We start from the raw sequence: 15,521 nt of genomic DNA on the forward strand, positions 1-15,521 counted from the left end.
TTCACAAACTTTAGAATTTATAGGCCAGTAATGTTCCTCATGATTTCTGGAAGTTTGTTGACCTCAGCTTCAGAATAAATTCCTTTGAGTAAATTACTAAAAGTGGGCATTGCCACTTCATAGGGGATCCAAATGATAAGGGTTTTCATGCTACTCCACAGGACCCCTGCAGCTTTTCTCCTTGCAGGATTGTGAATGGTAATTCCAGGATTCAGTGGTTAGGTTCTCTTGTGGGTAACAAACTGTAGCAATGCTGTTCAACTCTAGATGGTGATGTTGCATTATGTTAAAAAAAAAAGCCTTCTCTGCACATGCAAGGAATGGATAAAGACGGTTTTCACAACTGCATATGGATCTACTAAGACAAGAGAGATAACAGTGGGGAAGTGGATATATAACTTTTGTCTGTGACACATTATCTGGATTATTTATCCAAAGCCACGATGCCACATGTTCTTTCTTGGCATTAGCTCTTTGTGACATGTCTCTGAGGAAAGGGGTACATAATTTACAAGGATGAGGTTGCAGACCGTGCAGCTTAAAAAAATGAAAATATACTCCCATCCACTAAGTTGTTGTTTTAATGCTCACTCTAGCACACTTCCTCTCTATTTCTCAGGGCATCTTGGCTGTGGACCACCTCACTTTTCCTCCTTATGCCCAACTGTGACTCTCCAGTAGATTGTCTTTGGCTTCTTCTTCATTTGCAGGCATAAAAATGCTCCCTTTTCTGAGGAAAGGAATGGTGTGTGCCCTGTGAGTCACTCACTCACTTCCCTCTCTCTCTCTGTGTCCTGCAGAAACAGAACTTGAATTTTAATACAAGAGTTTCTGGATGGTTGGCCATCCATCTTCCAGGACAGCCTGAGGCCTCTTTACAGTCACTGAAGAAAATGCTTTGGATGGGAGAGATATGTAGGAACCTTGTCACTCTTTGGGATGATCATGCTGTCCTTGGTCTAGTACTTGTTCTTATGCTAGTCCTTTTCACTTAGTAAACTCCTCTGCATCTTCCAAGAAATGACTCTACTCAAATATCTCATCCTCTGTACAGCTTCTCTTGGTCCCTCTAGTAGCTACCCTTCTCTTGGTTCCAGAGATAGTAGCTACCTCCTTTGTGCACCCAAACACACACATTCATTTTTCTTTCACAAGTGTTTATTGACTGCTAACTACATTTGAGGTTCATAACAAACAAGACACACATGGTTTGTTTTTCAAAGCTCAGTAGTAAATGAAATATCACTTAATTATTAATAATACTTTGAAAAGTATCATAAAGGACAAGTACATTTCTCATAAAAATTACAAGTAAATTGGGGTGCCTGGGTTGCTCAGTCAGTTAAGCATCTGACTCTTGATATCACAATTTCATGAGTTCAAGCCCCACGTTGGACTCTCAGCTGATGGCATGGAGCCTACTTGGGATTCTCTCTCTCTCTCTCTCTCTCTCTCTCCCTCTCTCCCTCTCTCCCTCTCTCCCTCTCTCCCTCTCCCTCTGCCCCTCCCCTATTGTGCTTTCTCTCTCTCTCTCTCTCCCTCTCTCTCAAAATAAATAAATAAATAAATAAATAAATAAATAAATTACTTAATTACAAGTAAATTCTTACAGAATTTAAAACAATCTACTTTGGGAAGCCAAGGAAGACTAGGAGTTAGTTTGGTGAAGGGAGAAGGCTGAGGGAGCCAGGCAGGGAGGAAGCAGTGCACAGGGCCCTGGAGGGAGGGATATAATACACACAACGAGCTGAGAGTGTGTCCAGGATGGCTTGTGCCCCGTGGAGAATGGCATGAAATCAGGCTGAAGAGGCTCTTCAGTGTCCTGTAGTCCATGTTATGTACTTTGACTGCATCTAAGAACGCTTGCAAATCTATATGAAAGATTCAGAAAATAGTAAGTAATTGAATCAAACTTGATTTAGAGAAGATCACTGGCAGATATTTGGAGAATGGCTCAGTGTATGACTGCTGGGAGACTAGTTGGGAAGCTATACAGTCTTCCAGGTGAAAGGTTTTGGTGATGGTGAAGATGAAGGGGATGGCTTTGAGAGAGATGTAGGGGGTAGAAGAGCTAGGAGTTAGTAGCTAATTATTTGGGAAATGAGGGAGAGAAAGTATCAAGGATGGTGTCCCAGTGTCTGGTTTCAAGTAGGTGAGTTTATGAAAATGTGGATTACTGAAAGACAAATGGATGTGGTTACAAGGTTATGAGGTCAGCTTTGAACAAGTGACATCTCTAATGTCTGGAAAATATTCAAGTAGTATTATCACATATATAGTTCTGGGATCCAGAAGAGAGTCAGGTAGTTCAGTGATCTTCTAAGTATGATCCCTAGACAGCAACATCACCTGGGAACTTATTAGAAATTCTCCATTCTAGACCTATTGAATCAGAAACTCTGGGAGCGGGACACAGAAATTTGTTTTAACAAGCTCCCCAGGTGATTCTGATTCATGCTGAAGTTTGAGAACTACTAGGATATATCTCCAACATTTAGAAGTTTTGCAGAGGAGAATGAGTAAGCAAAGGATTCCCAAGGAATGATAAGAGTTGTAGCAAGAAAACTGAGGAAGTATGGAGTCACAGTAGCAAAATGAAGGAGAGGTCGGCTGTGTTGAATGTTCTCAGAAGCCAAAGTGAAGACTGAAATGAGTCCATTGGTTTAACAACATGAATCTTACTGATGATTGTAACTAGAATAATTATGAGGGAGTTGTAGGGCAAATAACCTGATGTATATGTGGGCTAAGGAACAAGTGGAAGATAACAAAAGTGGAGGTGGCACATTCCTCTTTGATAAACTTGCCTTAGAACAGGATATGAACAATGGGTGATAGTTGATGGGGAATGTGAGGTTGAGGTTTTTTTTTTTTTATTTGTATTTTTAGCACACGTATGGAAAAGTGCATAAATCATAAGTATATGGCTCAGCTCTGACAAGTTGGTGACCAAACTCCATTGTTTTCAATCATTTCAATTTTTGAATTGGGATATAATTGACATGTAGCATTACATTTGTTTCAGGTGTACAACATAGATTCAATATTTGTATATATTGCAAAATGGCCAACACAGTAAGTGTAGATAACATTTATCATCATACCAAACTCAGTTTTTTTTATCATAAAAATGGAAAACAATGGGGAAATGAGAGCCTTTCCCTGGAGCACAGCTGAACTGTGTATACAACCACAGCAGCCCAAGCCTGCTCTCCACAGGAGGGTGTTCACCTGAGCCCTTTGCTGAGTGCCATCTGTCCTTCCTTTTGGGCATCCTGTAAAACTCAGGCAGCTTTGCGAGTTCAGCTCCAGGGATGGAGCTTAATTGGTTTAAATTTATCACAGTGATACGATCCCTCTTGACAATGATTGGTTCAGTACCGAGGCCTTGGCCAATCAGAGCAACTTTTACTGGTCAAGGGTTGGACATGCAAACTAAGTTGATCCAATCAGATGGAAGGAAAGGCTTTAACTCACGGTTCAGGGGCTTGCGCCTCACTCCCTTTCACTGGATGGAGCAGGAAGTGTGGTGCTATTGTAGCTGCTTGCGGTCTTCTTTCAACTGTGGAGTAAACCAGCCTGAAGGCAAAGGAGGGCAGAGCAAGAGAACTGTAGAGAAATGGTGCTGAGCCCTGATTGTACTTTGCTCTCAGTCCTCCAAACCTGTGACTTTCCTGCTCTAGGAGGTAAGTGTGATTATAATTTTGGCCTGTTTGCTTCAGGTTTTCTGTTGTTTAGTGGTGAAGGTATCCAGAAACAGGTAGGTATCATTGCGCTCTTGAATACTGGATAAAGAAACTAAGACTCATAGAGGTGGAGTCGTTTGCTTTGGTCATACAGCTAGATATCTGAATCCAGATATGCTAGATATGGAAGCTCCTGTGCAGTAGATTCTAGCTGGTCTGTATTTACCAGGGGCACAGCAGAAAACAGATTGCATCATCGAGTTATTAAGCAGAGTTTAATAGGGAGGCCCTTTACAATGGTAAGAGAAGAATTAAATGAAACTAAAAAAAGGTTAAATGAAGCTCTCCAAGCCTTGCAGTAAACAAGAGTCATTTATATCCCTAGATTTAAAGAGGCAAGGACAGAGTGAGGAGATGGGAGACAATTTGGGGAAACTGGGGAGAGCTGTAGCTCTGGACACAGGAGAGGAGTCACCCTCTGGAGTGAAGGACTTCAGTAGAGGATTGCAGCCATGACCCAGACTTGGCAAGACAGTGAGGGAGCCTGGGTGATAAATACTCTGATTGCTTTCTTTTTCCACTCTTCAGTCTCCTGTTGGCTCCCTTGAGAAATCACTGGGCAAAGGCCTCAGGTGACAGTCCATAGAGCAAGGAATAGAGCAGTAAACGGGAGGAGAACAGACTTGGATGAACAAATGGGAAGTATTCCGCACAAGGCACCTCTTACTCCCCCCTCTCCCCAGTTTCTCAGATTCACCCAGTGTTACAGATTGGTTAACCTGAGAGTGGACTCAAGATAGGCTTGCAGGATATTCAGTATAAAGTGTTTTTGGTTTTGTAATCAACACGCATGGAGGAAGGTCAGGGAGTAGAATTGGGTAGAGAGGAGACGAAATACAGCACAGTTCTGAAGAAGGCCTCAGCTAAACATGGGGTCCGGGTGGCCCTTCAGAATTCTCCCAGGTTTGGGGTAAGGGACCTGGGCCTTCAGTAGCCCTGTGATGATCAGTCATTGGATGCATACTCTGAGTATCCAAAAGTCACTGTCAACTTAGGCCCTTTGTCAACAACCCTAACAGTGTTTGGATCTCTCTCAAGTATACAGTTTCTTGAATCAAGAGCCTGTGTCTCTTTGGGGAAGGATTGAGGGAATCATCATATACTTGCCATGGTATTGCTGGGTTCTGAGTCTGAAACGTAGCTCAGGTATAGAGACTGATAAAAGAATCATGACTTTTTGTTAGGGTGCCTGCTTTCAGACTTCTGACTAACCACCTTGGAGTTCTTTTGGATTTTATGTAGATTGAAAAGCATCCTTGTTGACTGCCCATCTAGTTCAGCCCTGTGGAAGCTCTTATCTCTTAAGCAGACTATAACCCACACCTGGTCAGGCCTCCTTTTACTGACAGTGTGTTCTTGCCACTCTACAGTATTTTCATCCACCTGGCTTCTGGTTAAGTACTAATATATGGCCTTGATTGTTTTTGGAGATTTACCATGCCGGTTGTTATCAGGTGTGAACCCACTTCTGCATCTCTTATGTGCACTGACTTACGTAGGAGAGCCAACAACCAAACTTCTTAGTGTTGTTTTTTCCCCTCTCACCAGACATTCCTCATTGCTTTGGTAAATGTTAAATCCTCTCACTCTCCTGTGAAGCAAAGTGATCTGATGGATTTTCTGGCTTTACATAGTATATCCCTGTGGATATCACTTCTCTACATCTTTTAACCCCTTTTTCCATTGTCTGGCACAGTAATTCTGCTATTTCTGTTTCATTTAGTATGGGCCATCTTTTTCAGGCTTCTAGAGGCCTTCTTAGCTGTGTGTTTGTGCCACTTTCAAAGGTCTTTGTCAGAGCATTAATGCTGTATCACGAGAGAATAAACTTTTATTCAGATTAGTGTCTTACTTGCTTGGGTCCAGCACACTCAGAATCCATTTTGCCTTTTCTGGGTGAACCATGCAGTTACTTTGAGGGTATTGTTTCTCCTAGCATGTCTCCAACTGAGTTGTGCTGTGATTTAACCATAGTTACTAGTCAAGTGTCCATATGGGAGAGTGGCCACTGAATGGGCACATATTCCTTTGTTAGGAGCAAAATCTTTGCATGATTTTCAAACAAAAGAAGAGGGTTAACCCTTCCCTGGGAGAATTAGGCCACTTCCTCAGGCTTAGAGAGTTGAGGCAGTCTGGTGATTCAAGTGCTTTGAGTCCGTCAACCTAGATGCCTGCACCCCATGTGTCAGAATCCTATTCTTTTCAAATCAGGACCCTAACTATGGCACAGCTGATCTTCCTTGGTTAGGAGTGTAATCTATGAAACTTTGTTCCTGGGTGGTGTCCATGGCTTTCTCTTCCTTCCTGCTGAGGAGATAAGAAACACTTTATTCACCACCAAGGAAATACTCCACTTTTAGTTGACTATTTATTTTGTCTTTATCCAGAGCATCCACAGTTGATTAATAGCATTCTTGTTCCACTGTCCTAACAATTACTGCTTCCTCCATTTTCCCTCCAAATTGAGCTAATGCATTCCCTTCTACCCGTTTTTGTTTACCACCTGTAAAAGTTTCAACAGTTGCCCTGTTGCCCTGTGCCAGCGGCTATTTGTGCTGTTTCTGTCATCAGAGGTGGGTCCTCATTGCCAGCAGGTGGGCAGATGATCCAATTTGAAATTCTCATCTTAGCATTTGTTTTCTCTTGATACAAAATTTTGCCAGGTGGATTCCTGGGAAGCCAATGGTAAAATACAGAAAAGCATACAGGAGGCTTCATAAGGAATGTTCTTGATAATGCTCTTACAATCAGGAAGCAGAAAGGGAAGTCTCAATATGGAACGAATAAAGGCCTCTGCTGACCCCACGGGAACCTCTAAGGCTGACATGCCCCTTGTCCTAAGTTGTAATGTTAATCAGTCTTTGGCTTTGGGCTGCCCCAGAAGGTGGTTTGATTTTAGGTGAAGCGGTTTTATTCAGCCCATTAAAATCTCCAAAGAGTGTTGACTACTGCATTCACAGCAGCTGAGGAAGGAAATAATTTCGTTATTTGTATTCAGCTTTGAGGTATAATCAGAATAGAACATTGTGGAAGTTTAAAGTGTGTGGTGTATTGATTTATATATTAAGTAGAAGTTTATACCCTTTGATCACCCCTTCATTCTTTTTTTAAATTGATGTATAGTTGACACAAAATATCCTATTTCAGGTATACATCATAGTTATTTGATGTTTTTATACACTATGGAATGATCACCATGATGTCTGGTTATCGTATGTCACCATACAAAGTTGTCACAATATTGACTCTATTCCCTATGCTATGCATTACATTCCCATGACTGACTGACTTTAAAACTGGAAGTTTGTACCTTTTATTTTTTTTTTCAACGTTTTTTTTTTAATTTTTTTTTTTATTTATTTTTGGGACAGAGAGAGACAGAGCATGAACGGGGGAGGGGCAGAGAGAAAGGGAGACACAGAGTCGGAAACAGGCTCCAGGCTCCGAGCCATCAGCCCAGAGCCTGACGCGGGGCTCGAACTCACGGACCGCGAGGTCGTGACCTGGCTGAAGTCGGACGCTTAACCGACTGCGCCACCCAGGCGCCCCAATTTGTACCTTTTAAATATCTTCACCTATTTTACCCCCACATCCCTCTGGTAAATGAGTTTGTTACCTATATCTGTGTCTGTTTGTTTTGTTAGTTTTGTACTTAGATTCCACATGTAGGTGAAATCTTATTTCACTTAGCATAATACCCTGTAGGTCATTTTTGTTTTGTCACAAATGGCGACATGTCATTCTTTATGACTGAATGATATTGCATTGTATATACCACATCTTTATTCATCTGTTGGACATAGGTTGCTTCCATATCTTGGCTCTGTAAATAATGCTTCCACAAACATAGGGGTGCATATGTCTGTTCACCTTGGTGTTTTCATTTTCTTTAATCACCCCAAAGTGAATTGATTGTATGGTAGTTCTGTTTTTAATTTTTTGAGGAACTTCCATACTATTTTCCATAGTGGTTGCACCAATTTACATTCCCACCAACAGTGAGGGTTCTCAGCATTTCATTCTTTTTTTTTTTTTTAAGTTTATTTATTTTGAGTGAGAGAGTGCAGGCATACATGCACGCATGGGGGGTGGGGTGGGCACAGAGAGGGGCAGAGGGAATCCCCAGCAGGCTCCACACTGTCAGCCCAGAGTCTAGTGACACAGAGTTCAATCTCATGAACCATGAGATCATGATCTGAGCTGAAACCAAGAGTCAGACACAACCAACTGAGCCACCCAGGTGCCCCCTCAGTGTTTCATTCTTGAAGGAGGATGTAGGTGGCCTGTCAGAGCATGCTTCACATTCAAATATGTCTAACTTTCAAGGGAAACAAACTTAAGTTGGAATGAAAAAGACCTTGGAATATGAACAACATGAGGACAGTAATTTTTGTCCATTTTGTGTGTTGCTTTCTTCCTAGCACCTAGAACACTGCCTGACCTATAGTGTCAGCTCCGGAAGTTAATTGTTGAACAAGTGCTTGTCACTCTTAGATTCCAATAGAGCGTATGCAGTGTGCCTTCCCACCCCTTTAGTCACAACTGTTACTTCTAAATAAGATACTATGCTTTCGTTGCCATAGGCTGGTCATCAATTTCAATCCATTGTTTATGGATGTTAGTATTTATCGACTGATGTTAAAATGGAAAAATCTGAGATTTTTCCCATTTTCTGAGACTTAGTTGAATGAGTCACAGTGTTATTCTTGACTCTCATATGTTTTTTTAGAAAGTTTATTTTGAGAGAGCCTGCAAGCAGAGGGAGGGACAAAGAGAGAGAAGGAATCCCAAGCAGGCTGTGTGCTGTTAGCATGGAGCCTGATGCAGGGCTCAATCCCACGAACCATGAGATCATGACTCGAGCTGAAATCAGGAGTTGGACACTCAACACTTCTGAGCCACACGGATGCCTCAGCTGTCACATTTTTCTGTTACTGGGCAACTTAAAATTCATTTGTATTCATGTGGTTAAGTTTTGTTTCTTAGAGCTAACAATGTACCCATAATGGAAAATCTACCATTTGTTTTGGCTTTAAGTATCTGACTTATTCATATATATATATATATATATATATATATATATATATATGTATATGTATATATGTACATGTGTATATGTATGTATATATATACATGTGTATATATGTGTGTATATATGCATATATACACACTTATATATACACATACACACACACGCATATATATATATATATATATATTTGTGAGATAGCCAAAAAGTATCACTGATTTACCATAAAAAGAGGACAAACACACAAACTGATATAGAATGTAGAAATCTCTTAAAATGTGAAAATCCTTTGGGAAGCAACATTTAAAAAGAGATCTGTTCACAAATCTCTGTTATTTAACAAAATCACACCTACTTATCCATTTTTATTTATATAAAGAATTGTTGCAGATAGAAGTATCTAATTTATATAAATATATAATTTATAGTCTGAGTTTACTGTTAGGACACTTTGCAGAGATTTGTACATTTAAGTTCTTTTGAAATCCCATCAGATCACTTCCTGTTACTCATCTTTTTAACTTGCACTTGTGACCTGTAGATTTAACTGTCTTGATACCAGAATTCATAACTGTAACAGTGTAACTCTAGAGCAAACTTCCAAATGCTAATTTTAATAGTACAATCATAGCATCTGATAATAGATTCTTTTGTGCCACACATGATGCTAAATACCTAACAGTGCCATCATCTTACCTCGTGCTCACAAGCATCCTGACTCTAGAACCCTCATTCCTAACTTCTGCCCCATGTTCCCTTCCAGGGGCACAGGGCTGCTGTTCTTCACTGCATCACCTGGCTGAATTCACTGACAATCACCACCAATAATGGTCATGAAAAGTGCCTTCTAAGTCCAAAGGTTTTAGTTTTGACATCAAGTGAATTCACTTGGGTAATTTTATGAAACTGATTGTTGTCCATCAAGATTCAGCCAAAAAAGAAATAGGAAAACATTGAAAGTGGTCACAGAATTTGTAGTTGCCTGAAGAGCTCTATTCTGCTTTTGGATTGCTGAATGTGGCTTGTTTTGCCTGTTCTGTTATTGAAGGTGAGAAGATTTTGTCAGGTAGTGTTAGTCCAGACATTCCTTCCTCTTTGTGTGACAGCCTGATAGAGACGCTTGCCTGTGCTCTTAGTAATACTCCCCTCCCCCTCCCCCCCCCGTCTTTCACACACACACACACACACACACACACACACACACACGTGTGCACACACAGGATCTCCATGACAGGAATGATTTTCTTTCTAAAATGGAATTATCTGTAGAGTGTCTGTTAGATTGTGAGCTACTTATGAGTATGTTCTGGATCTTTTAACCCTTCCCAGAACTTTTCCCAGTATCTTGCACAGTCATTGGTTGAATGAGTAAATTCAAGAACAGATAAGAGTTCAGAATACTAGGACATTTAGACAAAAATAGCCATCTGAGGATAAAAATGTAGGGCATGTGGCTTATCAGTTATGAGTGGACACAAACAGATTGTACCCAGGAAGGACTTCTTGCAGCCTCTTGATGCTTGCTTCTCTGCATTGAGACAGGAATCTTTTTTCTGGTAGTTTACAAAAACAAGATACCAAACAGCTAGTTTGCCCCTCTGTAATCAATGATCTCCCCAGCTGGTTGCCTGATCAATGTCATTGTGAACTTTGAACTGTCATCTCATTGTATAATACATTTACCATAACCAACTGTTAAACATAGCAGAAAAGTTCTTGCTTGCTTTCTAATGCCCCTTTAAATATCTTGATTATATTCCACTTTTAGGTTCCTATAATAGACATATGCATATTCTTTTCCTTCTATTAAACATATGCTCACTAGGAGAAGGATCAACTCATGCTGACCTTTCAGGCCTTTGAATTGTATGGCTCTCAAAGGAAATCAGTACAGGTCCTTTCTCTAATCCCTCATGTGATCAGATTACCCCATTCTATAAATTTTTCTATAAATAAGATGCAATAAGTGGAAGATGAGAAAGAACAGGACATTGGAAAGAATTTTTTAAAAAAATGGATTCAAGTAGAAGAAACCTCAGGGGACCTAACAGGGTCACATCCTCCTTACAATCAATATGGTGTCACAGTAGGAAGCCTGTCAGGAGAGGATGATTTAGTGGCTGTGCTAATTAATAAGATGGAAAGAAAAGTTAATAAAGCTTTTCTTCCATTGATATAGTGTATGCTCCCATCTTTCCTCTGTGTTCTCTGAAAGAAACAATTTTGGATCTGAGATTGAGTCTCCCTTTGTCTTCACCTCTAACAACCACATTGTGACATGTGGCAACTCAGCTCTGGTGTGTAGGTGCTAACGGGAAGTTTTTGAGCGGTTCATCTGTGATGTGCAGGACAGTTATTCAGGTGATTAGCTAGATTCTATTCAGGTCCAATAATAAATGCTACCCTGAGATTTCCTTGGTCCTGTCACAGGTCAAGAGTACTCAACCAAGTTTGATTGAGCAGTTCATTAGTGGACGCTGTCGAGCTTATATTATCAAATTGGAAGTTCTTGCTCAGTCAAAATCGGTAACTGGGTTTTTCCTTTTTCTGCATTATTTTAAATGAATATGAAGTAGGATGGCCTGTTCTCACAATGCCACATCAGCTCTACTGTACCATGATGGAGTCTGGCATTTCCCTTCCACCCCGGTTTCTAGTGACTGCCTTCACTGGACACATTGCTAGGGCCATGAAGAATATATTCTAATATAACATTTAATAAAAGTAAATCAGAATTGCGGATGAAGGTAATAAAATGGTAGGTGACTCTTTGACAACTATTATGTGGGTACATCAATAGAATTGGGAATGAAAAATTTGTCATCCTATTTCCTGAGAGCTGAGAAGGGGTTCATTCCTTTATTTTGCATAAAAAGCAGTGTCTGCACAAATTGTCTAGCCATTAATGTTGAGTCTGAAACTATGTTTTTTAGTTGCTGTTTTTTTAGGCACCATGTCTAATCTTTTCGTGTTATTCTGATGACCAGTTACTATCATGCTCACTGGGTCAGAATTCCCCGGTTTCTTACTGGGTCATTAAGGTTTGTTTATCAGACTCATGGCCTAAAAATTGCATTTGGGGCAAAGAAATAGCCAACAAAAGGCAAGTGTAAGAAACCACATACCCAAACAGGAATGGACTTGTTTCAGGGATCTTTTTAAATTTAAAATAATTATTTTAAACTTGGGGTTTTATGAAGACCAAGTAGGTGATGGATTGAGATTGAAGGAGACCTTGGAAGGATTAGTGCTCATTTTGCTTAACAGGTTTACATATATCCAGAGGAGACCTTAAAAATAACACACAGCTACAACTGCAATATGATCCTTCCTCGTTAAGCTCTGGGAAAACCCTTGCCCAGAGGAAATGTCTCCTTCCTAGTTCTCTGTGCCTTTCCTTCCTTTCATGTCATGGCCATTCTGTTCCTGCCCTGATTCTCTCCTGCTTTACCTCTGGTCTGAGACTATTCACATTCAGCAGGTCACCTGCTGGGATCAATGCAACTTACCAGTTCCAGAACTTTCTTAGTTTCTCCATTTGCAAACAAGGCTTCAACTTTAAATTCAGTTTTTACTGATTGCGTTTCTGCCTGTATTGGGACATAATGCTGGGGATTTCAAGGTACCTCCTCTCTGATAATATAAAATGCTTATTATAGCTGCTACTGCTTATAAAATATATATGCTGTGGAAGTGGAAGAGGCCTTTGTTTTTTTTGAAAAAGGAGGAAATGTCCTTTCAGCCAGAGTCCATCTGAAATGATCTTTCCCACTGCTGAAAGCCTGACACGAGTTTGTTTCACTCCATCAGTTTCCTCAGCTGACATCAGTAGTTAAAGTGAATCATTTGCTACTTCCTGGGGTTTTGCCTTTTAACCAGTTTATGTATCCTATTTGATAGAAATAGTATAAAAGGTAGAGGTCATAAGGAAAGTAGAAGCAAGAGGTAGGAATAATGATAAGCCATACTTTTCTACATTTTTCTAGGATTATTTCCTGTGTGCCACATTCATTGTTTTGTAACCAAAATTGGCAGAGAAATTACTAGAATATGCATTGTCCTTGGGAAATACCTAATAATTTCAACGTCTGAAAAAAAATCTTTTTGAAGATACAAAGATGTTTTAGATAATCTTTGCCTTTTTTCTTTTTGTGAAATAGATGTAAACTCATCGAGGTCAGGAGTCTCCATCATCTTGCTGTCTCCCCTCTGGCTTAGGGTGCATCATGTTCACAGTAAATCGTTGTTGAATAAGTGCTTGAGATGATAGCCCTGTGGGTCACCGCTGCTCTGAGTAAGTTGACTCTGGGTTCCTGTAGACATCCTGAAGCAATCAAATGTCAAGCCCTGCTGCTGTCCTCTTGTTAGCAGGGACTCACATTCACCAGCAGGTGGCAGCAAACCTTTGCATTTGCTCCTCTCCTGAGTAGGCTGAAAGTATCTCAGTCAAATTCTATGGCTTGCAGGTGTCCTGCAAAAGATGCCTTTTGGATCGAGTTTACTAAGAAATTCACCCCCATCAAAATTATCCTCAGCTAGTACTCCTTTATTCTTAGAAATTAGATTTTTGGTAGAAGGAATCAAATCTGGTAGAAAATGAGCCAACCTGCCTTGCCAAATGTCCTTGTAAGTTCTGTGTGCTGGTGGTAGCAGACACCTAGAGAGATGCCACAGGGAGGAAACTGGACAGAATCCTCAGTGGGAAAGCACTGCTTCTGCAGATGGGCCACTTTCTTCCACTTCCCATTAAAAATTTATCTTGCAGGGAAGGCAACTGGGTGGTAGGATAGTATGACCATTCATTGAGGTGACCTAGGACAGTTTTATATCTGATGTTCCAACATATTTATGCCCCTCTATTCTAAGTGTCATAATGTGAATTAAAAATTTTATAGTCACAAGTGGCCTAATGTCTCCAGCCAGGTGATCAGCTAAGGGTAAATAGGAGTCAGACCCCAGGACTTGAGAGGCAGGTAGCAAAGCTGAGAGTCCTGAATAGAGGAGAGCTTGGGGGCTTGGGGAAACTGTGTTTCTTTCCTTGCCTTCTAAAGTTGGACTGGTTTGTAGCAAAATTGTGAGGCAAGTGGTATTTTTGCCCTATCCTCCAGTGTGCTCCACAGCTCCTGTTTCTCCTCCTGAAGACATCCTAGGTAGCTACACTCCAGGTTTAAGGAATGTGCTTTCTAATGGGAGAGATCCAGCCATCAAGTGCCTTTAAGGCAAGGACTGTGCTGACACTGATTTGACCATGCACACTGTTTTCCCATGGTAAACTGACTATGCATCCTGCAGATGGCAGGTGTGTGTGTGTGTGTGTGTGTGTGTGTGTGTGAGAGAGAGAGAGAGAGAGAGAGAGAGAGAGAGAGAGGGAGGGAGGGAGGGAGGGAAGGAGAGATGGGTCACATGGATAGGGATCTATTTTTGGCAGGACCCTGAGCTAGCTTTAACACTCCAGTCATCCATGGAGGGTGATGTGGTTCTAAGAGGTGCTGTAGCATTGTGGTTAAGAGAGTCTACTTTGCATATGGAGAAGAGTGACCTGAATTTAGACCCTCCCACTTGTTTGTTAGTTGTGTGAATATGGATAAGTAACCCCTTAGTGCCTTAATTTCTAGAATGGGGTTAGTAATGTTCATATTCTTAGCACAGTGCTTTATACTTGATAAATATTGGGTAAATTAGTTGTTAAAGCTGATTGCATAGGAAAACTAAAATGATATGATTATTTTTGTGGTCTCAAGGATTTTTATACATATTTATAACTTTAATTTTTAAAGGCATATAGTCTTTAATTCCATAATTAAAGAGTCTTTTTTCCAGTTTTGAGATATATTTGACACATAGCAAATATAAGTTTAAGGAGTATAGCATAATGATATGAGTTAAATTTTGAAATGATTATCACAATAAGTTTAGTTAATATCTGTAACCTTATATAGATATAAAAAAACTATTTTTCCTTGTGATGAGCACTCTTAGGATTTACTGTTAACACTGTTATTAGGTATATATGAAAGTTAACTGTAGTCATCATGTAGTATATCACATCCCCAGTACTTAATTATTATACATTTGGAAGTTTGTACTTCTTGTCTACCTTCATCCACCTCCCCCATCCTCTGCCTCTGTTAATCACAAATCTGATATCTTTTTTATGCATTTTTTCTTTTTACTTGTATTTTTTTTTAAGATTCAACTTATCAATGAGATCATACAGTATTTGTCTTTCTGACTTATTTCATTAGTATCACGTTCTCAATGTCCACCCATAGTGTTATAATGATAGGGTTTCCCTTTTTCATGGCTCAGTAGTACTCCGTGTGTCTGTGTGTGTACCACAACTTATTTGTCCATTCATCTGTTGTTGAACACTCAGTTGTTTTCATGTCTTGGCTGTTGTAAATAGTGCTGTGAACTTGGGGGTGCAGATATCTCCTTGACATAGTGATTTTGTTTCCTTTGGATATATACCCAAAAGTAGAATTGCTGGATTATATGGTAGTTCTATTTTTAATTATTTGGGGAATCTCCATACTGTTTTCCATAGTGGCTACACCAATGCACAATCCCACCAATAGTGCACTGTGTTCTTTTCCCTCAACATTCACAACAGGTTTTATTATCTTTTGTCTTTTTGATGACATCTATTTTAACAGGTTTGAGGTGATCTCATTATAGTTTTGATTTGCATTTCCCTGATAATTAGTGATGCTGAGCACCTTTTCATGTATCTGTTGGCTATCTGC

Source organism: Lynx canadensis, chromosome B3 (genome assembly GCF_007474595.2).
Source record: "Lynx canadensis isolate LIC74 chromosome B3, mLynCan4.pri.v2, whole genome shotgun sequence".
NCBI lineage: Eukaryota > Metazoa > Chordata > Mammalia > Carnivora > Felidae > Lynx > Lynx canadensis.